A 10,170-nucleotide genomic window follows, 5' to 3' on the forward strand; every position below is an offset into this window, starting at 1 on the left:
TGATAAAAGGACATTTGCGCATGTACCGTGTGCCAATGGGAATTTGCTTCAGTGTTGCACATATTTCAACGGCCTGTGAAAAGATGCATCTGCCTTAGCAGCATAAAATTAGTGCAAAAGGGCATAGAAGCCACTTCTCCACCTAAGTGCACGCACATTTAAGTGTAAAATTGTTTTCAGTTTTATGGAGCTTTGCTCGACAGCCATTCCATCTGCCAACTTCATTCATTTTAGCCATTTTCAAGCAACTGAATAGTGCTACAGTCTCGGGAAAACGAGAACCTACCTATTCTACACTCATTCTAAATCCAAAAAAAATATTTTTTAATTGTGAATGCTTAAATTTATTCCCTTGAAAGTGGTACTGATGCTAACGGGAATGGCCTAAATGTTTATTGATTGCTAATAAACCATATGTTTATCTAGAATTGAAATAAGCAGGCATATACATAGAATGAAGGCTACTGCTAAGCTTGTAAGCCGCCCTGAGTCTTCGGAGAAGGGCGGGATATAAATGGAATAAAAATAAAAATAAATAAAATAAAAAATAAAAATCTTCCAGGCTTTTTTTTCCTTCTTTTTTTCTTTTAGACTAGCGCGCTCAAAAATGCTGGCTTAAACTGTTAAAATCGTTTAAACGTTGCACTAATGCGAAAACTGATAGCTCTTTTAAATAATCTGCTTCAGCATTCTATCACTTTTTAAAAAAAACAAAAACCTGTCTGTTCTATTGTTCGTATTTCCAGTAGGGATACTCCAAGGAGCATATGGATAGTATCTTCTTGATATGTTCCATTGATGCTTCCTAAGTTTCTCTTTTAAAGTTTTAACCTGGCAGAGCGCAGAGCAAAGTGCTTTTCATATATTATTTTTTTTTCACTTTGTGAAATGTCACTTTGATTAATCAGGAGAATGATTAATTACCAGCTTTTAGCGTTTTGGTTTTGTTTGTTTTTTGGGGTTTTTTTTCCCCTCAGAGGCTGTCCAATTTACCTAGAAGGAATAGCAAAAAGGGGACAGCTAGAGATGAGAATGATTTAGTACCATACATGCGGTGTAAGTCTCGGTATACTAGAGCTTGGGAATTTTAAAAAGAAAAACTATTTAAGCAGAAGAGAACTATTTAAGCAGTGGATCTGTCAGAGCCATTTTGTCTTTCAAGTCACTTTTCTGGACACCGAAGGTTTTATAACAGGTTTCGTGGTAATACTAATGTTGATATATTTTAGCCTCCTTTTCATTAATGCGTCTGTGCATCTTTCAAAGAATTAACATTTAAAACTTTCTAGAATTAGGCTGTTTCGTGGATGTATCCATAAGGGATCTAACTCTCACCTTCATTCAGGTTTACGATGATGGTGGGGATGATATCAGGGTTGACATTTGCGTGTTTTTTTTTCTTCCCCCTCTGATGATTAATTTTTTTTCTTTCTTTTCCCATCCTTGAATGAAATTTGGACTTGTTCTGCACAACTCTGGTGCCTTCCTTGCTCTTAACTGCCACCTTTTTAGACGTTTTTCCACTTGAAATGAAAAAAGCTACCTTGAGGGGTTATTAGCACTGATTTGTGAGGGGGCATATCCAAGGCTTAAGTGGACTTTGTTTCCTGCTGGTTCAAATATCTTAAAAAAAAGAAAAAGAAAAAAAAAGAGGAGGAATCGGTTGTAATTTTGCTTACATCTTTGGAGCCTTTACTTCTGGTCTCACCTGTACTAGATATTCAGGATTAATCTTCTCATCTTATTGATTGGAATCTATGAGTAGCCAATTTGAGAAAAGATGAGCGCCTATGCTTCATATTCAGTCAAAAAAAGGATAAGATTAAAAGTGCTGACTTAACATTTGTTGAGCCTATTAAAACTACGTCCCCAAAGAGGATTAATTCTCAGGAATCAGTCCCTGATATTTAGTGCTGTGTGGTATGTTTTTAGCTTCTCCTTTCTTTCTCCCAATTTTTTTTTTGGCTTTCAGTCCTTCTAACTGGACTGAAATTGAATTACAATTGCAAAAATGTAAGAGGAAATGGATTGGATGTCTGAAATTCAACCTAAATATTAAAATGTAAGATAATGGCTGTTGGAATGGTGTATGTAATTTCTGGGTGAATTGCTTTTGTTGTTGTTGTTGTTGTTCATTTGTTTTTCAGAAGTATCAGAAAAATAAAGGAAAATGGTTGTTTGCGTTCTGTCATACCAAGTGGGGCTCAGCTCTGAGATGAGAATAAGAAATGTTGTTGAGTGTGAATATATATATATATATATATATATATATATATATATATATATATATATATATATATATATATATATATATATATATATATATATATATTGTTGGTCTGCAAATGTTATGAACAAAAAAGTCTGCCTAACTCTAGCAAACTCATTGAAATGAAATTGTACACAAAATAGCCTCGTCTCTTGAAATGCTTGCTTCTTGTGGTGTAAATACCAGAGATATAAGTGATACCTTAAATTTCCACGTATTTATGATGGATTATAATTGGGATAGTTAAAGAACAGTTGTATTTCAACTTTGATTTATCTCACACTGTCTCAGATGTTCTTAGAGATGAGACGTTTGGCTGCTGTCTATGTACCATGCTGTGCATAACATCAAGCTATTATGTGGCTGGCTTGTTTTCAGCAAACCATGGGGAAGGGTTGGCAGAATACTATAATAATGAACCCTAGAGTGCTTTCACTGTGATGTGTCATTGATGAATGACAGAATCCTATGTTTGCGCTCCACCCATCACGTTCGGGTATTGAGAGAAGAAATTGGAAAAATACTACAACTTCTTACTCTTAAAGCTTCTTCTTCAACAGACCCTGCCTATATCACCCTAGCTTAGTGTTCTAGATGAACACTGCCATTGATTGTAATATATACTCGCCCTCCTCACTCTATAGCTCTACTTCTGTAGGATAATTCTGCATCATCTTCCATAGCCATGATGTGGAAATGATGAGAATTAGGATATTCATCTGGATGGAATGGGATGAGATGGGATGGAAGGAATGGAATGGAATGGAATAGAATAGAATAGAATAGAATAGAATAGGAATAGGAATAGGAATAGAATAGAATAGAATAGAATAGAATAGAATAGAATAGAATAGAATAGAATAGAATAGAATAGAATAGAAAATATGGAATAGAACAGAACAGAATAGAATAAAGAAAATAGAACAAAACAGAATAGAACAGAACAACAGAACAGAACAGAACAGAATAGAATAGAATAGAATAGAATAGAATAGAATAGAATAGAATAGAAATTATGGAATAGAATAGAACAGAATAGAATAAAGAAAATAGAACAAAACAGAATAGAATAGAACAGAACAACAGAACAGAATAGAATAGAATAATAAGAGTAGCGTTGCGTAGAGTAGAGTAGAGTAGTGTAGAGTAGAATAGAATAGCAGAGTTGGAAGGGATCTTGAAGGTCTTCTAGTCCGACCCTCTGCTCAGGCAGGAAATCCTATAGCATTTCAGACAAATGGTTGTCCAAAACTTCCACTGCTGGAGCATTCACAACTTTTAGAGGCAAGTTGTTCCACTGGTTAGAGGGAATGATGATTTGATTTGTATCAATCTCATTGTTTCATTTCATTGCATCTAGTACTTTAGAAAATAGTAGACCAATTCAGAAATTAAATTGGGTCGTAACAGTGTTTCTAAAACAGCATCAAAGAGGATCACATCATGGAACATCTAAGTACAATTTCCCCAATTAATTGTTGACCATTTCTGTCTTTCTGGAAATAAATAAAAAGAATTCCACAAACTAGGTGTCTACTGTAAAATTTCCATTACACAGCAATGTGACCTCTGCAAATAGCGAAAAGGTTGTATGACCAGTTAATTCATTCTGTCAGAATTCACCATGCTAATGTCACTTAATTTGGTGTAGATGTTCCTGATTTTCTACTGAAGGGAAAAAAATATCAAAATACAACAGTGAAAAATTTACATAATGTATCATTTGAACATGGAATGGAATAGGAATGTAATTCTCAAGTTTCAGGAACCTGTAGAAATCACAATATTCACAATATGTGTGTGTGTGTGTGTGTGTGTGTGTATAATTTCAACACAGTGATCCTACTCTGTGCCAGATTTTTGCAACACTGGACTACAAAGGATACCAGTTTAGCAGCGAGCTCTCTTGGCACTGCTTTTATTGATTTTATTGATTAAATTCCACGTGAGAGAAGAAATTGGCAATCCTTCTGTCAACCATAGTCTACTACAAACAATCTTAATGCTGCAGGTTAGATGTATGAATGGTGGATTCACACTGGCTGTGCCTAAGTTATCTTCCAAAGCATGTATTCCGGCTCCCCTAGGATTTAATTTTTACACGGCTGTTGCCAAGTTCATATTCTACCCTCCATTACTTCAATCTGTATGTTAGTGGAAGCTAAAGACGATGCTATTTTGTCCCTTTGTGTGCTAGCCCTATTTTGTCAGACCAAAATGATGGAAAGAACTAGGGCCAGGGGTAGGCAAACTTGGCTCTTTTATGACATGTGGACTTCAACTCCCAGAATTCCTGAGCCAGCATGGGGGAAACTATGGCCCCTTCATGACTCGTGGACTTCAACTCCCAGAATTCCTGAGCCAGACATGCTGAGGGGAAAGGGAGAGGTTTTCCATGCTGAGCCATGCTGGCTCAGGAATTCTGGGAGTTGAAATCAACGAGTCATAAAAGAGCCAAGGTTACCTACCCCTGAACTAGGCGAAACCCAAAGTGGCTGTAGTCACCTGGAGAAATTGAAACATCAACAGTATCCCAATTGAACAACTGATGGTCTTGAAGTGTCTATTCATTTACTGAATTTCAGTTCTTCCTCTGCAACATTAACTTAAGAGCCTTGGTGGAGCAGTGGGCTAATGCCTCCTTAAGTAACACCAGCTGCCTGCAATTAGTGCAGGTTCGCATCCCACCAGGCTCAAGGTTGACTCAGCCTTCCATCCTTCCGAGGTAGGTAAAATGAGGACCCAGATTGTTGGGGGCAATTAAGCTGACTTTGTAATAATGCCGCTTGGGGGCTGTGTGTGAAAGCCCTAATAAGCAGGCATATACATAGAATGAAGGCTACTGCTAAGCTTGTAAGCCGCCCTGAGTCTTCGGAGAAGGGCGGGATATAAATGGAATTAAAAAAAAAAAAAACTCTTCAACTCTTATGTTGCAAATGCAAAAAGCATCTAGGGCAATATAGCCTGACCCTTAAGCCATAACTACCTATCCCTAGCAATCAAATGATTAAAACTCAAAAGTACTAAACCTTCTGTTGAATGAGGGTCACGCTGTTGTATATCACCCGGGTAGAAGCAAGTCGACCTAAATTTCTGAGATCTGATTTTATAGTTTGCTCAGTTGCTCTCTAGATGGCTGTATCTTTGCAGAGGACCATATGAGAATCAGAGTCAGAATAGAAGCTGGAAGGGACCTTGGAGATCTTCTAGTCCAGCCCCCTACTCAAGCAGGAGACCCTATACCATTTCAGACTGTCCAGTCTCTTCTTAAAAGCCTCCAGTGATGGAGCACCCACAACGTCTGAAGGCAGGCTGTTCCACTGGTTAATTGTCCTCACTGTTAGGAAGTTGCTCCTAAATTCCCGGTTGCTTCTTTCCTTGATTAGTTTCCATCCATTGTTTCTTGCCTTGCCTTCTGGTGCTTTTGGAAAATAAATTGACCCCTCTCTTCTTTGTGGCAGCCTCTCCAATACTGGAATACTGCTATCATGTCCCCCGTAGTCCTTCTTTTCTCTAGACTGGCCATACCCAAATCCTGCAACCGTTCTTTATATGTTTTAGTCTCCAGGCCTTCAATCAGCTTAGTTGCTCTTTTTTGCACTTTTTCCGAAGTCTCAACATCTTTTTTTGTAATGTGGTAACCAAAACTGGATGGAGTATTCCAGGTGTGGCCTTACTAAGGCTTTATAAAGCAGTACTAATACTTCATGTGATTCTGATTCTATGGCTCTGTTTATTCGACCAGAGATTGTGTTAGCTTTTTTGGCTGCTGCCGCACACGGCTGGCTCATGTTTAAGTGATTGTCCACTTAACCACTCAGGTTTATAGAACTGGTTTATAGAACTGACAAATGCAAATATACAGGGATGAGACTTTGGCCAGCTTGCACTGACAGACAGGTGCACCTCCCCATGGAACAATCAAACTAATGTCTGATAGGTGGATTGTCCGATATTGCCAATTTGTGCAAATCCTGAAGTGCACATTGAGTATTGTCAAGTGAAAAAAAAAACCCTCCCTTTTCCATAGGTTGCTGAAGATTCCCAAATTTCAGCCTCCTTTTCCATCTCTTTTCCATTGAAGAGCCTTGGTGGAGCAGTGGGCTAATGCCTCCTTAAGTAACGCCAGCTGCCTGCAATTAGTGCAGGTTCGAGTCCCACCAGGCTCAAGGTTGACTCAGCCTTCCATCCTTCTGAGGTAGGTAAAATGAGGACCCAGATTGTTGGGGGCAATTAAGCTGACTTTGTAATAATGCCGCTGGGGGGGGGCAAAAGCCCTAATAAGCAGGCATATACATAGAATGAAGGCTACTGCTAAGCTTGTAAGCTGCCCTGAGTCTTCGGAGAAGGGCGGGATATAAATGGAATTAAAATAAAAATAAATAAATAAATCTTTACAAGTTTCCATACTCGTTTTTCCCAACTCCAGTTATCCTGATCTCAAATGTACCCACATTGGATCTGTGTTTTGGATAAAAAACAAAACAACAACAACACAAGCTAGCTTGTAAACCTGTCTCTGTGTTTCCTCTATTCTTCATTTTTTTAAAACAAAGATAATTCTGTACAGATAAAAGGATATCATTGCGGCCACGTGCATTTCTAAATCACGTTGTTTACTTGCAGGAGGAGGAAGAAATGACTTACGAGCAAACCTTAGAATTTCGTAGAGGGGGTGATGGTCAACCTAGGCGCTCAACACGGCCCACTCAACAGTTTTACCAACCGCCAAGAGCTAGAAACTGATCAAAGGTAAATGATTACTTCCTACAATTTTTTTTAAAAATAGCTCTGTTCCTCTGGAATTCCCTTGACATTCCAAATTGCTCTGAAAAAGGCACATGCATATCCCTTTTGATATCAAGTATATTTGATACCTACCATGTTACTTGAAAGTAAGACCTACCCTGAAAATAAGCCCTAGCTTGATTTGGGGGGCATGGGCCTAGTATAAGCTCTAGTTTTAGGGCGAGGCACATGCCTAAAAATCAAGCTAGGGTGGAAGTGGGGGGATGGAGATGCCCCACGTGCCCCGCACCCGCTTATCGTTGCAGCCAGGCCTCCCATGAATTGACACCTGCCTTGTCTTCCCGGCCCACTTCTTCTTCGTCCCCGGCCTCCATTTCGTTGTCAGAGGCCTTCAGGAAATGCCTCTAGCTGAGAATGGAGATCCGGATTGAGGCACGCGGCACACACACCCTGCCAACCTTCATTTTGCCATCAGAGGCCTTTCCGGAAGGCCTCTGATGGAGAAATGGAGGCCGGGGGCAACGCGCACGAGGTGAGACCGTGGAAAAGACACTCCCCGGAAATAAGACTGGTGCCTCTTTTGGAGGCAGAAAAAATTAAAAATAAAAATAAGATCAAGTCTGATTTTCAGGGAAACACGGTATGTCCGGCCTGGTTCATAATTGGGTGATCAATGCAATGCAAATGCTAGGAAAAAAATGAAGGTGATGATTAATGAAGGGTTTGTCAGGCGTGAAGAGTCAGGATCACAGGCTAAGTTCCCTTTAAGCTGATTTATTGTTCGTGCCTATATACAAGATTCTAGTCCGCTAGCGGTCAGTACTAAACTGGCACTAGATAAGAGTCAACAGGATTCAAGAAGAGTTGTACTGCGATCATTTATGGGAACGTAAGGATTCCAGGGTGATTCCTCTCTTGACTCTGCCCCCAGGCCAAGGGTAGGCAACTTTGGCTCTTTTATAACTTGTGGACTTCAATTCCCAGAATTCCTGAGCCAGCCATGCTGAGAGGTTTCCAAGCTGAGCCATGCTGGCTCAGGAATTCTGGGAGCTGAAGTCCACGAGTCATAAAAGAGCCAAGGTTTCCTACCCCTGCCCCAGGCTCTGCCTGCTCTTCTCCAACAGAGTTGTAATGTACGTCATTTTAGTGCATACAACTTAGAAGCCCTTAAGACACATATTACAGTGGTGTGTAAACAATCTGTGTCTTGTTTAGTCTCTTTTTTTCCAAGTGTTCTCTATTTGATAATAACACGGGCAAATTATCCCGATGAACAGAAAGAGTAAAAGTGATGAAACTATGCCAACATTCTCCTTTTTTCTGCTTCAGATGTTCATTGTGGCGAGATCGTTCTGCATTTCTTCACGCCTAAAGGAGAATGTTTTCGAAAGATCCAGACGGGGAGTATCAAAATCTACCCACCACAGACTTTTTTTTTAAGTTAATGCTGTGAAGCTAAACTTTTTACATATGAAAAAACAAAACAAAACACAACTTGCTAATAGTGACATCAATAAAAGCCACCATGCTCAACACTGTCTTTGCTTTGTGTTTTCCTGATTGCACGAACTGTAATTAAGAGGTCCTGATCTCTCTCTCATATCAAAGAATTGATGGACTCTATTAAAAATTCAGACTTGAAAAATTGAGAACCGAGAAGGACCTGGTTTTTTGCAGCAATATAACAGAGGCTGACACATTTATTAGTGCTGCCCCAGTTATGGTACTGCCAAATCACTTAAGGCTCTATTAGCATGCATTATATTTACTAGACAGAATTCCTGCCCCAGAGATCTTACAGCCCCAAATCTAACCCAATGGAAAAAGAGAAAAAAAGGAAAATAATATATGTTTTAAATAACAATAACAACAATAGAATTCAATATTTTTCCTTCCTTCCCTCCCTCCCTTCCTTCTTCCCTTCTTCCTTCTTTACCTCCCTCCCTCCCTCCTTATTTCCTTCCTTCCTATAATAATAATAATAATAATAATAATAATAATAATAATAATAATAATAATAAGTTGGAAGGGACCTTGGAGGTCATCTAGTCCAACCCCCTGCTAAGGCAGGAAACCCTATACCATTTCAAGCAAATGGCTGTCCAGTCTCTTCTTAAAAACTTCCAGTGTTGGAGCATTCACCACTTCTGGAGGCAGGTTGTTCCACTGGTTAATTGTTCTAACTGTCAGGAAGTTTCTCCTTAGTTCTAGGTTGCTTCTCTCCTTGACTAGTTTCCATCCGTTGCTTCTTGTCCTGCTTTCAGGTGCTTTGGAGAATAGCTTGGCTCCCTCTTTTTGGGGCAGCCCCTGAGATATTGGAACACTGCTATCATGTCACCCCTCACCCTTCTCTTCATTAAACTACACATACCCAATTCCAGCAACCTTTCCCTATATGTTTTAGCCTTCAGTCCCCCAATCATCTTTGTTGCTCTTCTCTGTACTCTTTCTAGAGTCTCGACATCTTTTTTACATCGTGGTGACCAAAACTGGATGCAGTGTTCCAGGTGTGGCCTTACCAAGGCATTGTAAAGTGGTATTAGTACTTCACGTGATCTTGATTCTATCCCTCTGTTAATGCAGCCGAGCACTGTGTTGGCTTTTTTGGCAGCTGCAGCACACTGCTGGCTCATATTTAAGTGATTGTCCACTAGGACTCCGAGATCCCTCTCACAGTTACTACTATTGAGCAAGGTACCACCTATACTATACCTGTGCATTTGACTTTTCGTGCCTAAATGTAGAACCTTACTTTTTTCACCATTGAATTTCATTTTGTTAGATAGTGCCCAGCGTTCGAGTCTGTCCAGATCCTCCTGTATCTTAAGCCTGTCTTCTGGAGTATTAGCTATTCCTGCCAGCTTGATCATCTGCAAATTTGATGAGTTCCCCATCTATCCCCTCATCCAAATCATTGATGAAGATGTTGAAGAGCACTGGGCCCAGAACAGAGCCTTCCTTCCCAATTTAAACTGTCCCAAATCTCAAATTCGCAGTAAGTGAGAACTGAGGAGGAGGAGGAGGAGGAGGAGGAGGAGAAGGAAGAGAAACTAGAGAATCACTGAAATATTTCTTAATTTTGTCCCTGCTTTGACTTGCCATAAGTGTGCATTGATTTTTCTCCCCCTCGGAGTGGTTACCTAATGCGAAGG

At 39.7% G+C, this 10,170-nt stretch overlaps 1 long non-coding RNA gene across 1 annotated transcript in view; it reads left to right on the forward strand.

Moving 5' to 3' along the window:
* LOC310650615 overlaps window positions 1-8,551 on the forward strand; it is a 21,051-nt gene extending 12,500 nt beyond the window's left edge. Inside the window, exons 2-3 of the long non-coding RNA XR_014494404.1 lie at window positions 6,896-7,021; window positions 8,348-8,551. This is a non-coding gene — a long non-coding RNA (uncharacterized lncRNA). The remainder of the gene's footprint in view (window positions 1-6,895; window positions 7,022-8,347) is intronic.
* Window positions 8,552-10,170: the final 1,619 nt, after the last annotated feature.

The sequence above is a fragment of the Vipera ursinii genome, assembly GCF_947247035.1.
Source record: "Vipera ursinii genome assembly, contig: scaffold_330, whole genome shotgun sequence".
In the NCBI taxonomy this organism is placed as follows: Eukaryota; Metazoa; Chordata; class Lepidosauria; order Squamata; family Viperidae; genus Vipera; species Vipera ursinii.